The 20,511-nt window shown below is 44.0% G+C and overlaps 1 pseudogene; it reads right to left on the reverse strand.

The window, feature by feature from the left end:
* Window positions 1-10,277: 10,277 nt before the first annotated feature.
* LOC131513492 (large ribosomal subunit protein eL39-like) lies at window positions 10,278-10,652 on the reverse strand (annotated as a pseudogene).
* Window positions 10,653-20,511: the final 9,859 nt, after the last annotated feature.

The raw sequence follows: 20,511 nt of genomic DNA on the forward strand, positions 1-20,511 counted from the left end.
TAGTACCCAGACACTGGCATTAAAAAAAATCCCTTAGGTAGTTATGATGTGCAGCTAGGTTGAGAGCCGCCAACACCCCACGCTATAGACCTCACCTGGGATAATTTAACCCTGGACAATGTCCCAAGCAGACAAACTCTTTTCAGTGGCCAAATGGGCCTTCCATGACCTGGTCCTGGCTTTTGTCTCCAACATCAGTTCATTCCAGTCTTACTCACTCAGCCCCCAGAACAGTGGCTGGCACACAGTAGGTTCTGAATTTAAAGCAAAGTAGGACTGAATGAATCCATGGATATGGTTTTCTGACTGTGCCCACAGAAAAAATAATCATCCATGTTGAAGCAACATAGTTTTCTATGAATTATTTATGAATTGTATTGTATCGATTGGTTTTGATGTCTCAATAGACTCTTTGAGAATAGATTGAGGATAGAAAGGGTGATAATTAGTTCTTTTGTAATCATTGGGTATGAGGACCATTTATTTGTTAGGCCAATTTAAAAACATGTTTTTAATGTTTATTTTTGAGAGTAGGGAGGCGGGTAGAGAATGAGTGGGGGAGGAGCAGAGACAGAGAGGGAGACACAGACTCTGAAACAGGCTCCAGGCTCTGAGCTGTCAGCACCTAGCCCGACGCGGGGCTCAAACTTGGGAACGGAGAGATCATGATCTGAATTGAAGTCAGACACTTAACCTACTGAGCCACCCAGGCGCCCGTTAGGTCAATTTTTTAATGCATCAAAAGAATGTATGCTCCATGAGGATAGGATCTTCCTTTCTCACTGCTATATCCCCTTGACCTAGGAAAGTCTCTGGCTCATAGTGGGCACCCAATAAATACTTGTTGAATGCATATTCTTCAAGTAAATAATGATAAAAGTATAATATTCGTGTAGAGGTAATAAAAGCATAACATTCACATAGAAGGAAGTGTGTATCTTTCTACTCTCTACACGATGGGTTAGGACATTCATAGGGGGTGGGAGGAGGTGTGCACACACTCATGCAAAAATAGTGTCAAATTATTTAGACAATTGTTGAACAAAGAAGTGACTGAAAAGTTAAAACATCATACTGAAATGTGGCTTTGGAACTCACCTTTTGGTACATGAAAGGATTAAATGAGCCCTGGCTGGTAGCAGTTTGGTTTCTGCACAGCCACCGGAATTATCTTCTAAAAATGAAAAGTCAGATCATGTTTCTCCTCTATTCAAAATCCTCCAGGGGCACCTGGGTGGCTCAGTTGGTTGAGCGAACGACTTCGGCTCAGGTCATGATCTCGTGGTCTGTGAGTTCGAGCCCCGTGTAGGGCTCTGTGCTGACAGCTCAGAGCCTGGAGCCTGTTTCAGATTCTGTGTCTCCCTCTCTCTCTGACCCTCCCCCATTCATGCTCTGTTTCTCTCTGTCTCAAAAATAAATAAACAATAAAAAAAGAGAGAATAAATATTCTCAAAAAACAACAACAACAACAAAAAAACACCCAAAATCTCCCAATGATCTTATCTCACACCATATAAAAAATTAACTCGAAATAGATTAAAGACTGAAACATAAGAGCTAACACTATAAAACTCTGAGAAGAAAACACAGGGGGAAAAGCTTCACGACATTAGTTTGGCAATGGTATTTTGGGTATGACACCAAAAGCACAGGACACAAAAGAAAAAGTAGATAAATTGAACTTCATCAAAATTAAAAGCTTTTGTGCATCACAGGATACTAGTAAGAGAGTGGAAAGGCAACTTACAGAATGAAAGAAAATACTTAAAAATCATATACTTGATAAGGCATTAATATCGAGAATACATAAAGAACTCTTATAACTCAACAGTAAAAAGCCAAACAGGGGCGCCTGGGTGGCTCAGTCGGTTAAGCGTTCGGCTTCAGCTCAGGTCATGATCTCACCGTTCGTGGGTTCGAGCCACGCATCAGGTTCTGTGCTGACAGCTCGGAGCCTGGAGCCTACTTCAGATGATGTGTCTCTTTCCTTCTCTGCCCCTCTCCCCCTTGTGCTCTGTCTCTCTCTCTCAAAAATAAAATAAACATTAAAAAAATTAAAAAAAAATTAAAAAAGCCAAGCAAGCCAATTAAAAAATAGACAAAGGACTTGAATAGACATTTCTGTAGAGGAGATGAACAAATGATCAATAAGCACATGGAAAGATGTTCAACATCACTAATCATTAGGGAAATGCAAATCAAAGGCACAAGATACCAGTTCACACCCATTAGAGTAGCTATCATAAAAAACAAAATGGAAAAATAACAGGTGTTAGCGAGGATGTAGAGAAATTGAAACCCTTGTGCAATGTTGGTGGGAATGTAAAATGGTGCGCTCAGCAAAAGCAGGATGGTGATTCCTCAAAAAATGAAACATAAGTTACCATATAATCTCACAATTTCATTTCTAGGTATATAACCAGAATAATTAAAAACTCAAAGAGAAACATGTACAGCTCCATTCATAGCAGCATTATTCACAATAGCCAAAAGGTAAAAGCAACCCAAGTGTCCATTGATAGATGAATGGATAAACAAAATGTGGTGTTATATCCATACAATGGAATCTGCCACAACATGGATGAACCTTCAGAACATTCTGCTAAATGAAATAAGCTCGTCACAAAAGGACAAATATTGTCTGATTGCACTTACATAAGGTACCTAGGGTAGTCAAAATCATAAAGTAGAAATCAGAAATCAGGAAGTAGAATAATGGATGCTGGGGGGTTGGGGAGGTGGGTAGTAAGAGGGAATGGGGAGTTAGTGATTGATGGGTACAGAGTTTCAGTATGTGACGATGAAAAAGTTCTAGAGATGGACGGTGATGATGGTTGCACAATAATGTGAATGTACTTAATGCCATTGAAATGTACACTTAAAAAGAGTTAAAATGAGGGGCGCCTGGGTGGCTCAGTCGGTTAAGCGTCCAACTTTGGCTGAGGTCATGATCTTGCAATTTGTGGGTTCGAGCTCCGTGTTGGTCTGTGCTGACAGCTCAGAGCCTAGAATCTGCTTTGGATTCTATGTCTCCCTCTTTCTTCCCTCCCCATTCACACTCTGTCTCTCTCTCTCAAAAAAAAATTTTTTTAAGCGGTTAAATTTACAAATGTTATATTACATATATTTCACGACAATAAAAAAAAATCTTTACAACCCTGCTTGGAATAGGTATATTATTCTGTTACTGTCCCCATTTGACAGGTGAGGAACTTGAGGTTCAGAGTAGTTGATTTGCCCAAGGTTGCCTAGCTAGTGAGTAGCCAAAAAAACGAAATAAACCCTCTACTGACCCCCCCACTTCAGAATAAAGGCCAGAAGTCCTTAGCATCTCTTAAAAATTTTTTTTTAATGTTTATTTATTTTTGAGACAGAGAGAGACAGAGCATGAATGGGGGAGGGTCAGAGAGAGAGGGAGACACAGAATCTGAAACAGGCTCCGAGCAGTCAGCACAGAGCCCGACGCGGGGCTCGAACTCACGGACCGCGAGATCACGACCTGAGCCGAAGTCGGATGCTTAACCGACTGAGCCACCCAGGCGCCCCCTTAGCATCTCTTTTAAATGACCCTCTGTAATCTGACCCATGTCTGGCCACTTCATACCTCTCTGGTGCCTTCTCTTATCCTTTCCCTGTGGTTTACTTTGCTCCAGCCACACATGTCAGGGACACCCCCGTCGTAGGACATTTGCATTTGCTGTTATCTCTGCCCATGGTGCTCTTCTTCTCTCCTTTACCACTTTCAGGTTTTTGCTTCACTGTCACTTTCTCAGTGAGGCTTCTCCAACCACCCTATTTAAATTTCAAACCCCTCCTCCACCACATACATACCTGTGTTCTTCCTTCTTCATTTTGCTGATTATCATTTATCTCCATCTGACACAATTTCTCTCTATATATTTTACTTACATTTTCCTATCTGACTTGCTCCATAAAGACTAGAATTTTTGTAAGATTAAAAAAATGTTTATTTTATTTATTTTGAGAGAGAGAGAGTGCACGCACAAGCAGGGGAGGGGCAGACAGAGAGGGAGAGAAAGAATCTCAAGCAGGCTCTGTACTCTCAGCACAGAGCCCAAAATGGGGCTCGATCTCACGAACAGCGAGATCATGACCTGAGTTGAAATCAAGAGTCAGATGTTAACTGATTGAGCCACCCAGGTACCCCAAGACTAGAATTTTTGTCTCATACATTATCTGCTTTATTCCCAACATCTTGAGCAATGCCTGTCACATAATAGGTGCCAAGTTAATATATGCTAAATGAATGAATAAATAGTGAAAATATTTGATGCTTACACTCTGATGAGTATGACACGTCACTCTGTTTACCTCTATGCTTTTGATTATCCATTCACCTGTGTATCAACTCTAATCTCTGTTAGCTTATCCGTATCAGCTTCTGTCTCCCCAAAGGGTCTACATGATTCAAAACACACAACAGAAGTTGCGTATACGTGAATGTTAACTGAGCATTTGTGGAAATGAAGACTCAAATGTTAAAGAGAACCGGTAGGTTATGTCACTGTGTCACCCTCAGAATATCTCATCACAAAATTTCCCAAATAAACTCATGGTCTGGTCTTGGGACAAAACGAAACTGTTCACTATCCGTAAATGCAGTCCTACTCTTATGGTCTGTCTTCAGATTGAGAAAGTGAAGCTAATCAGATGAGAAGTGTAACTACAAACAACATCTCTGAATTCCTGCCTCTCAGAGGCTCAGAGCAAGCACAGGTTAAGGGAGACACAGAGTCATTTTGTAGAGGGCACAGCTTTAGTTACTACTTAAGTAAAGAACCCTCCCTTAACCTTTAGGCAACACAGCCTAGATGTCTTGTTTTAAGAGTTGACTGCAATTGGGGTGCCTGGGTGGCTCAGTCGGTTAAGCATTTGACTTTGGCTCAGGTCATGATCTCATAGTTTGTGAGTTCGAGCCCTGCGTCGGGCTCCGTGCTGTCGGTTCAGAGCCTGGAGCCTGCTTCAGATTGGGTGTCTCCCTCTCTCTCCGCCCCTCCCCCGCTCACGCTCTGTCTCTGCCTCCCAAAAAAAAATGAACAAACGTTAAAAAGAAATTTAAGAGTTTTCTGCAACAGTCCAGATATCTCTTCATTTCAGAAATCCTCAGTGGTGCTATTGGGAGATTCTTGGCCTTTGTTTCCCTACCAGTGAATGGGTCCAGCCCCAAGAAAAGGAAAATACTCAGTAGTAAAGGACCTGGGGTCTGGAAGAGATGTGCTCCATCTGCCAAGGCATTTTCTGCAAATGGCTGGGTTTTTTTTCTCCCTGCTTTTTTTTTTTTTTTAAACACTTGCCCAGCAAACTGCACAGTAAGTCATTTGTGCCAATAAAATGACACTCTTTTTCTAGGCCGCAGATTAAGAATATAAATTATCTGCTAGAAATTGGCTCAGGCGAAATATATATTTTTTATTCCCCTACTCCTTCCCAAAGCCTCTCTCTCCCCCTCTCTGTGTCACACACATGTACACAATTGCACACTCATAAAAATTGGATTTCCCAACGTCTCCCACTTGCCTAGGAAGCAAAACACAAAGTTGGATGAGGAAACGTGACTCAGCCCCCTATGTTTGGTATTTACTGCCAAATAACAGATTTTCAGGAAGAAAAGTCTTATTTCCCAAACCACCACCAAAGTGAAAGGAATCGGATCCCCAGCGTTTGCCTTGGAATCTCCACGAGGCCGTGGTCGAGTGAGGGGCAGCGGCTAGTGGTAGCGGGAGCCCCAGAATGCTTTGCGGCCTCTGGTGGGACAACATTTTCGGACAGCTATTGACAATTCTCATATCCACGTGACAGAGTCCATATGGTCAAAAGAATGTGACCCAAGCCTTCTAAAAGCAGCAGCGTGATGTTTGTACTTGGAAGCGTGTTCTGTTCAGGGCAATTTTAATGGAACTGAGAGTTTAGTGGGCAATGGTACAAATAACCACAATCGCATGATATTTTAGAAGCAACCCAGGCTTCTCTGAGCGACAGCCTGATTTTGTGGTAACAGAACAGTCTGGGCTCTGGGAAGTCCAGTCTGAACAAAGACTCTGAGATAGGCACTTCTAGGACTCTCTCTGGGTGTCGTTTTTTCTTACCTGTGGAATCAGATGCCACTACTTAGCGAACAGAAGTGTCGAAAGGACTGGCGTTTTATGACGCTCGTGCTGGTTTCCTTAGCCTCAGCCACAGCTATTCTCCATGACTTTCTGCTGGACTTTGAAGAATGTTGGTATGATAATCGCAGGAAAGACCCTTTGCCTCTGGAAACCATGTGATAGTGCACATTCATGGAGCCTCAACTCCGATTCCAAGTCCGGGAGGGACTATGTAACTCAAGGGGACAGTCCCCGCCTCTTCACTGATCACGTTTGAGGTGAGAAATATGGACATCTGAATGACTAAATGTAATGGTTTGGGGAAGTCAGGCTTGAGTTTTGTATGGTGCGGACTTAAATTCCATTTCTCTCAGCCCTGGGACAGCCCATGGCTATAAGGGAAGAGAGAACAAAACAGAGAACATATCATTTCAGTTTTGAAGATGTTGCACTTTTAATAATGTTTACAGAGAGGTTTGTTCCCGGGAGCCCCACAGAACAGTGTGGTTAGGTTGTCCAAGGAATAAAGACATTAGTAGAGCTGTCCTCTGGTCTCTCCTCCAAACCACTGTCTGTGTGTTCAGGGGAAGGAATCTCAGCTTATTCATGTGCAGCGCTGTCTTTCCACAGGATATGCATTGTTTTGAAAATAGGAGAAAACCTCAACAGCTCTGGAGCATATAATTATGCTTTCTTATTACCCAACAAGAATGTTCTCCGGAGTGTTGTTGTGATGATAATACTCACAAGTACTTGGCAGAGGGAAGGGGAGCCGAGGAGGAGGGTGGGAGGCCAGGGAGCAGAGTGGCTTGACTTCCATTTTGCCGATTCTGTCTTTCCTGTCTAACGGCTCTCACGGCTCTGTGGCTTTTCTTCAAGTCAACTAGGTAGATTTTTGGTGTGGGTTCCCAGGCTCCGTGTGGTTATCAGTGTAATAAGTGATTTCAGAGTATTAGGGCAGATTCCACTACCACTGAATCATATACAGATTCAAGGCCAGATGATGACATCAGAAACATATGTGTTCGTCTGGAAGCAACACTTGGCCTAGGAAACAGAGCAAGATCTCCAGTGGGAGAATTAGGCTTTCGTTGGCCTAAAAAGGACCCCAAGAGGTGAATTTCTTTATCTCTCGCCTCCAGGAGAGAAGTCACTTAAAAACATCCCCCTTATGTGGTTGATACGCTGTTCTTGAATATTTCTAGTAAAGCTTTTTCAGAAAGCTAGCTTAAGTGCTTCACAAACAAGGCAGAGCTTTGCGTGTGAGGAATAAACTCCGTATGCTATAACTCATAATTACTATGATTTTATAAACCTGGAATTTCCTAACCAAGCTTTATTTTCATTCAGAGCGGCATCTGTGAGATATTTCTTCACCAATCACATCTGCCCACCCAGATTCCCATCCAAATTAAAAAAAAAAAGGTATATTCCCAGATACCTTTTATATAGGCACATCACTATATTGGGTGTGGTAATTCTTCTAAATGCTTTTTATCAAGCCATGGGGCAAATTTCAAATCATTTTATAACTTGACATCACATTTGAGCTTTATGCAGGCCCTGTGGTTTCCATAGTAACAAAATCACTTCATAGTATAAGAAATATCTGGAAGATTATAGGGAAAAAAAGAGGGAATCCAAATTGAACAAAAGGCAGGAGCTAAATTCAGAATTTCTTGGGCTGCTGGTTTTATTACTGTTTTATTTATCTCAAAAGATGAGTACAAATCCTCTTGGGGCTACCAGGTGCAAATTGCATCAGTGTTCTTGCAATCTTTCAGGATCCAAGATCATCTTACTCCAAGCTATGATCTTACAGATGTCTACGTTCCCCATCGTGTGTGTGTGTATATCGATGTATTATGTATGTACACACACACACATACACACACACATACGTACACACATTGAAGATCTGTGGTCTTTTATTAAAAAATTGGTTTCTCCATTTTAGATTAGGAACTGGTAGTAAGATAACTTTCCAAAGGACTTGCCTCATTTTCTCTTTTATGCACACACAAGCACCAAGACACTCTGACATCTCCAAATAAATAGACATGCTATTTATTTGGATAAATGGTGTGGTTATTTGGCAACGCCGTTCATTCACTCACTTGCTCATTTGTTAGAACCATATTTATTGAGCATCTCTTATGACAGATAGAACCCTTGTACCAGACACAGAGCTCTAAATAGACAAGTTGGATACCTGTAGGTACAATGTGGGTAATATATGAGAGGTTTAGTAGGAAACTTCCTGGTCTCTCAGCTGGTCTCCGTGACCAATAGTTCACATTCCCCAAGCTTCCAGGTTTCTGGGCAGCTCAGGTGGCAACATGGGTCCTTCACCTAATGGACTCTTTTATTACAGGATTGGGTTGTTGGATCTTCCACTTATTAACTTCTCTAGATGAGGAGGCTCATGTTATTAATCCTGCTTTTCCTACTATTCTGATTAGATGAACCCAACATAATACTAGCACTTTGACCTCAAAGTGATGAGAACTAGGACAGGATTAGCTGGGAATTTTAAGACAGCATCTATGTTTGTGATGCATCATTAAGCGAGTACTAGTTGTCCTGGGTGATGAATTTCTCCTTTGGGTAATGTTAGAAACTGGAAGCAAAGGGAAGCCCTTTGCCCCAACTCTACTCAGTGATAGGGCATTGGGACCATTAACTGCAGGGCCTGAAGAAATGTCCTCCTTGGAGAAACATCTCCTTAGAGGCTGACAGAGTGAATTCTGACACCCTCCTTCTGTGCTCACCAAACAGCTGTTTGGACTGTTTTGGAGGTCTTTCTAGGGGATGGGCAGGCTCACGGTGAACAGTGGAGAGGGCTTAGCCGTGATTGCTGCAGGCTGCAAGGTAGGCGTGCCCAAGAATACATCAAAGGCATTACTGCCGATCTCTGGAAAGAAGCACTGGTAATTAAAATATTTGCCATCTTTCTCTTTGAGGAGGACTTCTGTCCCATGACAACATAATAGCACTAATAAATGTGATCTGTCAGAGTGCGTGACTGGAAATGCATACGTTGGGTAGGGACTTAACACTGCTTTTAGTGAGCCTCTGTCCCTTCCATCTGGGGCAAACCTCTCCTCTTAGGCATTCAAGGCTACCCTTCTGCCTCCTTCAAGACTTGGTTCTCTCCATTATTCATTCCTTCTGTCTTGTATCTTCAACTATTTTCCTTACTTTGGCTTCTCCCTCATATACATAAATAGGGGCAAACCTCCTCAAACCTTAAAAACAAAACACACAAGGAAATGAAACCTTGAGGTCAGCCCCCTTTTTTTGACCTCTTACAGTCCAGCTCTGGTCTCCACTCTGTCAAAGTTCTTGCTGGGGGTACAGCCACCTCCCAACTGCCAAGTTCAGAGTCCTGTTTCTGCCTTCAGACTTGCATCCTCTGTAGCAGTTGAGGCTCAAGAACACCCTTTCCTTTTTGAGAAGCACTCATCTGGCTTCTATACCATTACTCCCTCTTGAATTTCCCCTATATCTCTATTTTCTACCAATTCTGTGCAATATCCTTCACCACTTCTCCGTCTCTGTCCATGGCTAGAAATCAACGTTTCCCAGGTAATATCCTACCCTTGGTACTCACCTCTTTTCTCTTACTCTGTATATTTTCCCATATGAAATACTCGCCCACATGCCAATTGCCATTTTTGTAGATAAAATGTGACCAAATGTTAGCAATTTCATACGGTTCAACCCAAAATAATTTCCCCATCCCCCTTTCCAGCCCTGATCTTTCTCCTAAGTTTAGACAAATATTTCCGATGATCAACTGGACATTTCCAGTTGGATTGTCCTCAGTCACCTCAAAATTAATGCATCTTAAATGGAAGCCTTATGAAAAGCATAACTCCTTTACCTCGAGTATTCTTGATCTTGACTCATGGTGTTACTGCCTCCTCTCTTTCCCAGGTTAGAAATTTCAGTCATTCTTGAACTGACTTGAAAAAATGAACTTTTTCACTTCTATAGCCAGTCAGTCACAAAGCCAGAGAATCCCACCTCATAAAGATCCCCACTGCATTATCTTAGATTAGACCACCGCCATTTTTCACCTGGGGGATTGCATTGGCTTCATCTATAGCATTCCTGCTTCTATTTGCACTGCATTCCACTTCATCCTTTTTTTTTTTTCCAATCAAAAGATCTCACGTGTTTATTACTGAACCAACCCACTGGTGCAGAAGCATAATAACAGAGAAACGCCATTTCCTTGATGAAAACACATCTACCTTTCAGGTAGTAGGGAGGTTTACAGAGTGATGGGATAGGAACACATGACCTTCAGGCAGCATAAATGTGTGTCATCTCATGTATGATCCCTTATAGAGCCAGCTTGGTTCTTCTCCAATGCCGCCTCTTGGAAGGTGTATCGGATTTTATTACCAGTTTTCATCTGAATCCACCGGGTAATGGGACGATTCTGCTTTTGTTTCTTGGCCAGGAATCGCATGATCCTGAAAGTCTTGTGAGAAGACATGGTGAGACACAGTCAGCAGCACACAGCATGATGGTGGAGAAAGGAGAGAACCCCACTTCATCCTTTATCCTGCCCAAACATATCTTTCTAAAAGGCAAACCTGGCCATGTGACTCCAAGATGCCTCATAATCCACTTCTTACGGCTCAGCTTCTGTGACTCTGACCCTCAAACCCTTCACCAGAGTCATTCTGATGGAATAGCTCGTTGTTTCCTGAAATGCCAGACTCTTTCACAACTCTGTGCTTTCTTCAGTCTGAATTGTTCTTCGCATTCTCTTAGAAACTCCAACTGAGCCTCTGAGAGCCAGTTTAAAAACCTTCTCTTATATCAAGCCTCCCCCAACTCTTCTAGCCAAGTTGGTCCTGTGATTTCCATATGCTTTGCCCCATATTTCTATTTTAGCACTTTCCAGGTCATCTGGTAGTTTAATTTCTCCATTTACACATCGGTTGTCTCCCATAGATTAAAAACTCCGATCATGTCTCTCTTCCTTCTATATTCAGAGTATGTCCATTTCTTCTTTTGTTGAAGTGATTTGAGTGAGGCTCCCATGGGATTTCAGAGGAAGTTGTATTCAACCTTTCCTTTAATATTCCTTGACAAATTAGAAAGACTCCCTTTTGACATAAGGTCCCTGTCTAATCTTGATGATCAGAAGGGAGGGGAGCCCAAAGTTGTTAGATCACGGATCTTCAGGATGCCAGCTGTTAGCAACACCCACTGAAACCCCAGACTAGAACAGAGAAGGAAAGAGGAAACCACATCCAAGTCAATAACTCAGAGTTAATATAAAGATTTGAATCTCTGGCCATCTTCTCTCAGATATGGTGGGCTGTTCTTAATATGGCGGACCTGCCCCTACATTGCTTGGCTCCTGCCTAGCACACTGACTGCCATTCCATGCCTCCTGCTTGAGGCAGTACCAAGTTATTTGTATTTCTCTACATACAATGTACTCTGAACTGCCTCTTTGCTTTTGCTTATGCTGTTCTCTCTGCTCAGAATTATACTTCAGGTTCCCCTGTCCAGTTTTTTAAAAGTAGGCTTCATGCCTGGCACAGAGCATGTGGGGTCTGAACTCACGACCCTGAGATTGATACCTGAACTGAAATCAAGAGTTTGATGCCTGGGGCACCTGGGTGGCTCAGTAGGGTAAGCATCCAACTTCGGCTCAAGTCATGATCTCACAGTTTGTGAGTTCGAGCCCTGCATCAGGCTCTGTACTGACAGTGTGGAGCCTGGAGGCCGCATTGAGGTCTGTATCTCCCTCTCTCTCTCTGCCCCTCCCCAGCCCCTGCTCACATTCTGTCTCTCTGTCTCAAAAATAAATAAACTTTTAAAAAATTAAAAAAGAGTTGGATGCTTAACCTACTGAGCCACCCAGGCACCCCTCCCCTAATGAGGATAAATTCAGCCATCACTTCTTCAAACCCATTTCTGACCCTTTCCTTTTCCTTCCCAGGGTGGGTTAGATGCTCTTCTTAAGTGCCATCATGTGCACTGGCACAGGTTTTTTATGGCATAGTGTTGGCCAGCTGAGGAAATAAGCTCCTGATATCTAGCCCAAGTTCCATTGCCTAGCATGTGCCTTGAGGGTTGAAATTGTTTTCTTTTTTAGCAGGGCTCGAACTCATGAACTGCGAGATCATGACCTGAGCCGAAGTCGGGTGCTCAACTGACAGAGCCACCCAGGTGCCCCTGAAATTGTTTCCTAATTCACACAAAGGCAGACTCATAGTGCCTTGTGTATATCCCCATCACTGTCATGACCAACCTCAGTGTACTATGAAGATCTGTCTATTTCCTCCACTGGAGCCCTGGGGGTCCAGCTCCTGTACCTAGAACAGTGTTTGGCACTGAGTAATCATTGAAAGAAATGTTTGCTGGATCCTCACAGTTCTTAAGAATTAGACACTGTTCTAGGAATCTTAGGTGCCTTAAGTCATTGATTTCTCATGACAATCATTGCACAAGAGTGAAAACGTTAGCACCAAGCAGTGAAGAAAGCTGCACACGTCACACGGCTGGTGAGTGTGGAGCTGGGACTTGCTGTAGCTGGGCTCCATGTAGCCCATTCTCTTAGCCACCGCACACACCACCTCTTGACTGAAAACTTGTCTGGGCTCTGCTTCCGTGTATTTCTCCTCCTTCAGGAAAAATATGTCCTCGTGTGCAACATCTGGGAACCATACTCCCCATCAGGACACTCCCAGATATCCGTGTGTCTCCTTTACACTGTGTAATCTCCTGTGCCCTTCTGAACGCTGGTTTCTAGTGGAGGCTGTTCCTGGCCTCCTTTTCTAGAGAATTCTAGGATGATTCCATATGCAGAAGGTGAGCTGAATGGTCATGCCTTCTAGGCAAAGGTGTGTGGGTGTGGGAGTTGTTTGCAGCAGAGGCAAGGCATGTATTGTGTAAGGAAGAGAGAAAACAGAGATGATTGCTTCAAGCAGAGTGACAGGAAGACAAGGACGAAGGCTAAAACCACGGGTGTCCTCACTTAGAATAATTACGTATAAAAAGGGAGGTACAGACCTAGAGTGCTCTGAGAACAGAGAGAGGCATCTGGAAAGCTTGGTGCTTTGTGGTCTCACATTCCTGGGAGAAAACTCCCAGGTCAGGCCCAGATTCTTGACCATGTCTAAGGTCCTCAGATGTTCTCTGATATGTGCTCAACCATTCCTCCCTCCTGGCCTCCGCCCCTCTTGGGCCGCAGCATCCTTGTTAGCTGTGGAATGAGAAGGAGGCCTCAGAAGAGGCGTCTGGCTGGCTCTGGGCTGAGGCGAGCCGCTTCACATAAGAAATGCCAGCGGTGGGTGTGAGGCCAGGCCAGTGGCGCAGGCGGTCGGGAGACGGGAATTTGGTCTCTTGCCCTCACACTGACTCAGCCTGTGGCCTGTGGGTCACAGCCTACGGTGACTCGGTTTCTCAAACCTTGACACAGGGGTAATGACACTCGCTACTTTGTGAGGGGTATTAATTAAGGTTTGCAAACTGCGTGGCAATGCAGGGATGAAAGGGGTTAAACACAAAGTGTAATTGTGACGCATGATCCATGTCAGGGAACCATGTAGGGAAACATATAGGGAAACATGCTATCTGTGTTGTGTATTGGAGTCACATCGGTCCCCAAACTAAAGTCAAGAGGAAAACATGGATTTGTATGTGGGATGTGTGTTCAAAGGCTGACACTTTGCCCTGTAGTTTTGTAAACAGGAAGAGGACCGAGTCTCAAATGTCACATAGTTCAGGTTTTGCTTCAGAGACCTTGCTCCTTTACCGTTCAAACCCCACAGCGATCTTGCTGACAGAAAACATGTCCCAGGTGAGCGCAGCTGGACAGTGGGTAGAAGGTAGGCACATCCTTCCTTCCAGAGTGGCCTTTCATCAGTGGCTAGAGAATGTGAACGTGCTTACTCCAGTTCTCAAAGGCCTGTGGCCCGTCCCACTTCCTCCTGGCACCTGACCCCATTCCACCACCCCGGAGCACCTTGGGACAAGAAGCCACAGATGATGTGGCTCGTGACAGAGCTGTGATTACAGAACGCTACTCTGCTCTCTTTGTTTCACCTGTGCTGCCCTGGGATCCTGGCATGGCTTCTGCTGAATCGGTCAACCTGATATCGTATGTGGGGCCAATTTTCTGGAAATGAAAATCAAGGTGTCTTGTTGGAGAAACCAGAGTGCCTTAGAGACCGCAGAGGAATGCTACAGACGTCACATCACTGTGTGTGTGGAAACTGGGCAGTGACATGCCTGGTGGATGTTTGTCTCCTCCGTGCCTTGATGTGTGAAGAGATTAAATAATGAAGAAAAAGGGTCAACCCTGTAATGTCCCGAAAAGCTTTGGATTCTCCAAGGTTCATCAAGTTAGTCAATAACTGGACCATCAGATCAGGGAGTTCATGTTTTTGTTCAAGAGCTGTACTGAGCTCTTTTTGAGCACTTTCTGTGTGCCAAGCACTGTTCTGGGTGTTGGAATATATGGCAGTGCATGAGCCAGATGAAAAACTTGTATCTTATGTGGGTATCATTCTGGAGGAGAGATGCCCATAGTGGAGGAGAGATGTCCATAGTGGAGGTGAGATGCCCATAGTGGAGGAGAGATGCCCATAGTGGAGGAGAGATGCCCATAGTGGAGGAGAGATGCCCATAGTGGAGGAGAGATGTCCATAGTGGAGGAAAGTGCTTGTAGCATCACCGCTTGAATGATTACTTCTGTTTCTGGCTGTCCTGTCTCTGTGCAGGATTAGGACCTTGGTCCAATCCTAGTCCCACTGCTGCCTTCTCTATAAATGAGCAAGAACGAAAAGGTCTAAAATGAGGGGTGGTGGTAGTTGTTTTTAACTTAGAAGTGGGAGTGATTTTAGAAGTATTTAACAACTGGTATAGCATAGGTGCTGAAGCATCACAATGGATACTGTGGTTCTGGCTGGGCCAGTGTTAACCCTTTAGTTTCTGGGTCATGCCAAGGTCCAGAGGACTCAGAGAAAGAGCTGAGGTAGCTGAGATAGTGAGAGGCTTCACAGAGGGGATGTTTGGGGAACATCTGTTTACCAAGTGGAACGGAAATATTCTGATACTTGAACTGCTGTATCCGCACTGGACGAATATTGATCCTACTCTTGAAAGGCTCTAGAAGGAGGATATGCCCATGTAAGGTCTCAGTCAACATCCAACAGCCAATGGAGGAAATACTGTTAATTAAAAAAATTTGAATCTGGGGTGCCTTGGTGGCTCAGTCGGTTGAGCGAACAACTTCGGCTCAGGTCACCATCTCGCGGTCCGTGAGTTCGAGCCCTGCGTCGGGCTCTATGCTGACAGCTCAGAGCCTGGAGCCTGTTTCAGATTCTGTGTCTCCCTCTCTCTGACCCTCCCCCGTCCATGCTCTGTCTCTCTCTATCTCAAAAATAAATAAACGTTAAAAAAATTAAAAAAGAATTTGAATCTGAGTTGGGACTGAGTCTCCACAACCTTATGAGCTAACTTTGAAAACAAGGTGGCCTTAGAAGTCATGGGAAGTGGCAGCCGGGTGGAGCAGAGCTGTCCGGGACACCCAGGCCCAGGGAAAATAAACAGTCTTCACTGAAAAGACTGCAACAGCCTTGGGACATGCTCTGATGCGGTGATGTTTTCTTCTGGATCTACCCTTGCCTGGTCAGTGCTTGGTTCACAGAGGAGCTAGCCAAGGAGGAAGCCACACCCCTTGGCAGGTAGATTGGAAACGCTGTTGGCAAGGAGCATGTGCCACGCAATCCTAGTTGTGGCTGCCGGGGTGCCAGCATATTACTGGTCCTTCAGGTTTCTAGTTTGTCATCATGGCTGACAACACCTCCTGGCTTTTATTGAAGGCCTAATTGGAGAGTGTCTGATGCCCAGAGGGCTTTGCTGGTTGACAACCTTGAAAGTGGTAGAAGAGAGATATTGAACTGAGGTGAGCTGTTCCCCGTGCATTCTTTCCTCCCTCACAGGTGGAGCCTGGCAAAAAATATCTTCTCTATGGGATACACACAATAACTCCAAGATGGCTCAAGCGATTAGAGGCTACCCGAGAGAGTTACCCGCCCACCTAACAAGGAACATAGCCTAATCTCATCAAATTTGCTAGCAAATTATTTGTGGGGTAAAAGAGGGATGTCAATTACTCACACTCTTTTCCAGGGAAATGCCCCATCTGTGGCCTCTGTTGGGTTCCCACATTTACACCGCTGACAAGTGCTGACAAGAGGACACCAGGAGAGTTCATTCACAGACTTGCCAGAATACTGTGACGTAGCGCACAAACAGAGAGCTGGGCCAATCAGGTTTTGCCCCTTGTGAATGTGGCCCAGGAACTATAAAGAGTCTGGGATGGGGATAAGTAGGGGCGGTGGCTGACAATCACTGGGTGGAGTCGGAGTAGGGGTGCTTGAGGCATTCATGGCTATGCAGGTCAGATGGTGGAGGCGGAAGTAGGGGAAGAAAACAGGCAATATTGGGGTGTAGCTGCTTCATTGCTTCATTCAGCCATTATTAATGAGTACCTACTCTACATCAGGCACTCTTACAGGTGCTGTGGGTATAGCTGTGAACACAGCAGCCCACGTGGAGCTGACGTTCTAGTGGGGAGACATAAAATAACTAAGAAAAAGAAAAATGTATTAGATAGTGATAAATGCTGGGAGTTTTAGAAATAATGCAGAAAAAAATGGAGGGGGAATAGATAGAACAAAACTGGTGAAATTGAGACATCTGATCAATGATGAATGGAAGGGTTTCATTATACCATTTTGAACATGTTTAAAATTTTTCATAACAAAAAATTTTAAAAAGAATTCAGGTAAGTTGGAGAGGAAGTATTAAGGGAGGGTGGGCTTACAATTTCAGATAGAGGGAAGGCTTCACTGAGAAGATGACGTTTGAGCAAAGACCTAAAAGAAGTGACAAGGAGAGAGCTGGGGATGAGTATTCCAGGCAGAGGTAACAGCAAGTGCAGAATCCCTGAGACAGGGATGTTCTTAGAGTTTAAAGGGCCACTGGGTAGGCAGCATGGCCAGTCACAGCAGTGTGCCTGAGGCGGAGGGCGTGAAAATCATATAGGATCTGTGGGTCATGGTAAGATTTAGTCAGTTTCTCTGACTGAGATGGGGAGCCACTGGAGCATTTTGAGCAGAGCAGTGACGTGAGTGGACACAAGTTTTGGCAGGTCTTGGAGATTTTGGAGTGAAGATCTATTAATTTCTACCTCTGGGGTCGACTGAGTGTCCTTGAAGCCACAACCAACCCTCAGTGCTTTCAAGACCTAGCTCAATTATAGCTCCTGGTCTTGGATGTCCTTGGAACTCTATATCTTCTTCATTTCTTCTGTGGACCCATAATAAATCTTGTTGATTTGACTTGGCTTCAGGGGGTCTCTACTCCTTAAATCGAAACAAATCACAAGGAAAGCCACTTTTTTCTCATTGTATGGCTGCCACTCTTGGAGAGCAGGCAAGGTACGCTTTCGAAGCACTTAGGCTGTTGGTAGCTCAGAAGGTAAGGAGACAACACCATAGCTGAGGAGGTGAGGGGACAACATCACCACTCAGGAGGTTAGAGGACAACACCACAGCTCAGGAAGTGAGAGAATGAGACCTCAGCTCAGGAGGTAAGAGAACACTACCACAGCCCAGGAGGTGAGAAAACGCCAACACAGCTCAGGAGGTGAGAGAACGACACCACACAGCTCAGGAGGTGAGAGGACAACACCACAGCCGAGGAGCTGAGGGGACAACACCACAGTCTAGGAAGGGAGGGGATAGCAACACCACAGGCCAGGAGGGTGAGCAAACACCACCACAGCTGAGGAGGTGAAGGGATAATACTACAGTCTATTCGAAGTAACACTCCCTCTGATTTCATTAGCTCTCAGGTAGTCTAAACTTCTGAGTTTAGGTATTTTTACTTAGAAACTTCAGAACAAGGACTACACTTGAACCAAAAATAAATTTAGATACATTTATTTTTAAATCCCTGTTATGAGAAATAATAAAATCCAAGGCATTCCCTATGCTCCTCAAGTACTGAACCACTACCCAGAAGAGGTATAACTGAGTCAAGATGGCCATTAAGGAGAAGAGATTTTAATTATTATTTCTTTTGCATTTGGTGGTTCAAACAGGTGCCTTCCTTCAGAGTCGTATTTTACTTGGAAGTGTTCATGTCAATAAAGTTGAAGAACTCCTAAAAATAGCACCTAGTGCTGAGTCTGCCAGATCTCCAAGCCCTCCAGTCCCTGAAGTCAACTTCTCTACTTACTCCGATCTAAACCCAGAAAAGCCACCCCTTCCAATGCTTTCATGTGAGCCTTGCCCACAGATAACTCTACCAAAGCCAGGACTCACACATGTAAATGTGCCGAAGGTGTCCGTGTGACTTCCTCAGATGAGAATGCCACAAAACCAGTTCGTTAGACACCTCTCATGCTCTAGCTAATGAATGAACAAGTATGAGCTGGACAGCTTCTTCTAATAATGTAGTTTGCCTGTGGAATCCTTTTGTACCCAGAATGGGTGAGCCAAATGCTATATTTTCTCCCCATTGTAAAAGTTTTACTGAGAAAGGAAAATTTAAAAAAAAAAGATTTTTTTTGAATCTACTGCACTCTTTTTAACTTGTGATAGGAAGACCTGCCTCCCGTATTGAGGCTAATTAGCATGTACCTAGCGTTTATATAGAGTGTTCTATATTTCCCTCCTACGATAGTCTATAATCCTTTAATGCCTATCAACTACCTCTCTCTCATGAAATTGACTGCTTTTAGCAATCTTCTTTTACAGAAAATGGTGGGTTAGGTGGAGAAGGTGGCTGAATCCTTTTGAATCCTTCCTGGGAGTGTACGGGTGCTGGGATAGAGTCAGAATGCACGTTAGTCAGCGTTGGTGCACGCAGAGAAGCAATGATCTTGAGCTGGGGCCCACCTCAAACCACCATGGCTAAGCCCTCTTACAGTTGTTACCCCAGGCAAACTAGTGTGAATTTGTACCCTCATCAACATTATGTCTTTCTCTAAAACATGATAGAAACGTGGGGAGAAGGGGGCTCTTGCCTATCCTTGTGGGCATGTGTTTTTTGTGTTTTGTTGTTGGTGGTGGATTCTTTTTATTTGTTTGTTTGATTGGGGTTTTTTTGTTTGTTTGTTTTGTGTGACTCAGCCTGAACACCTACACTTAAGGAAGCAAAATTGCAGGATGGTCCCCAAAAGTGAGGACTCCATTGTCACAAGGGCATTGGTTTTTCCAGGCCATGAGGATATTTAGAAGGGTGCTGGCAGAGGTTTCTTTCCCTCAGTTCTGCGTCAAACTGAGCCCCAGAGAGAATGACCTACGTATTGAGGAGATTCTGGCTCAAATATAACTTTGACCCCATCTCTTTTTTCGATCCGAAGTACCTAAATTAGAATAATCTCAGTTTATGACTATAAGCAGGGAGACAATGGGAACTATCAGCCTATGCACAGCTGCCAAAACCTTCCCCAAGAAGCAAACTGGTTTTCAAAGGATGATTAGCTAATAACACATTCTATAAATACCTGCCACTTTATTAATATGCCTAAGCCAAGTTAATTTGCTCTGGCTTTCCGTCAAGGTCACCCAAAGCTTGAACCCAGTGTTCTTCACTCTGGTGTGGTTTTTCAGTTCAAAACAATGACAGAGATCATTTTCTTCTGACTCCCTATGGGAGTATTATCATTTTGCTTCCTGTATTAGCTGCTATAACAAATAGACCAAACATTTTTTCATGGTTAACACAATAGGAGTTTATTTCTCCCTCATTTCCTGACTGGCAGGCTTTTCTCCATTTGATGATCCCGAGACCCAGGCTTCTTCCATCCTGCCTGATGTCTTGCCTGAGATCAGTGATAACTCTGTGCCATGAAAGAGGGAGTAAAAATGTTGATGGACATCTAGCCATCTATATGCATTATTTGTTATGGTCCTTTAAAATGTGGTGTCACTTTGGAACATGCCCAATTTTTATATTCTGCCTCTTATACAAAATCTTTAACTGCCCATGAAAGTCATGGAGGAAAAGTCAATATTACATACCTAGTGTGTGTGAATTCAGGCCCATCAGGGCCTGTCAAGAGGCTGGGAGGAATTCTGTCTGCATGAGATCTGGATGAACGTCAAGGAGAGACAGCATGGGGCTGAGCTGGCCATGAAAATAGAAATCTTTTACTTTGCAGACAGTGACCTGGATGAGGAAAGAAGCACTATAAGAAAAGAAAATGGTCTGAAGCTTCTGGGTCTATGGATTCTGCAGGGGTACATGGGGCTGGCTATAGAGAGAGGTAATTAAGGATAGCACTATTGGGACTTTAGGGACTTATAAGAATCAGACCTCCTACACCGCTTACTATTTACACATGACTTTA

Source organism: Neofelis nebulosa, chromosome 6 (genome assembly GCF_028018385.1).
Source record: "Neofelis nebulosa isolate mNeoNeb1 chromosome 6, mNeoNeb1.pri, whole genome shotgun sequence".
Classification (NCBI taxonomy): domain Eukaryota; kingdom Metazoa; phylum Chordata; class Mammalia; order Carnivora; family Felidae; genus Neofelis; species Neofelis nebulosa.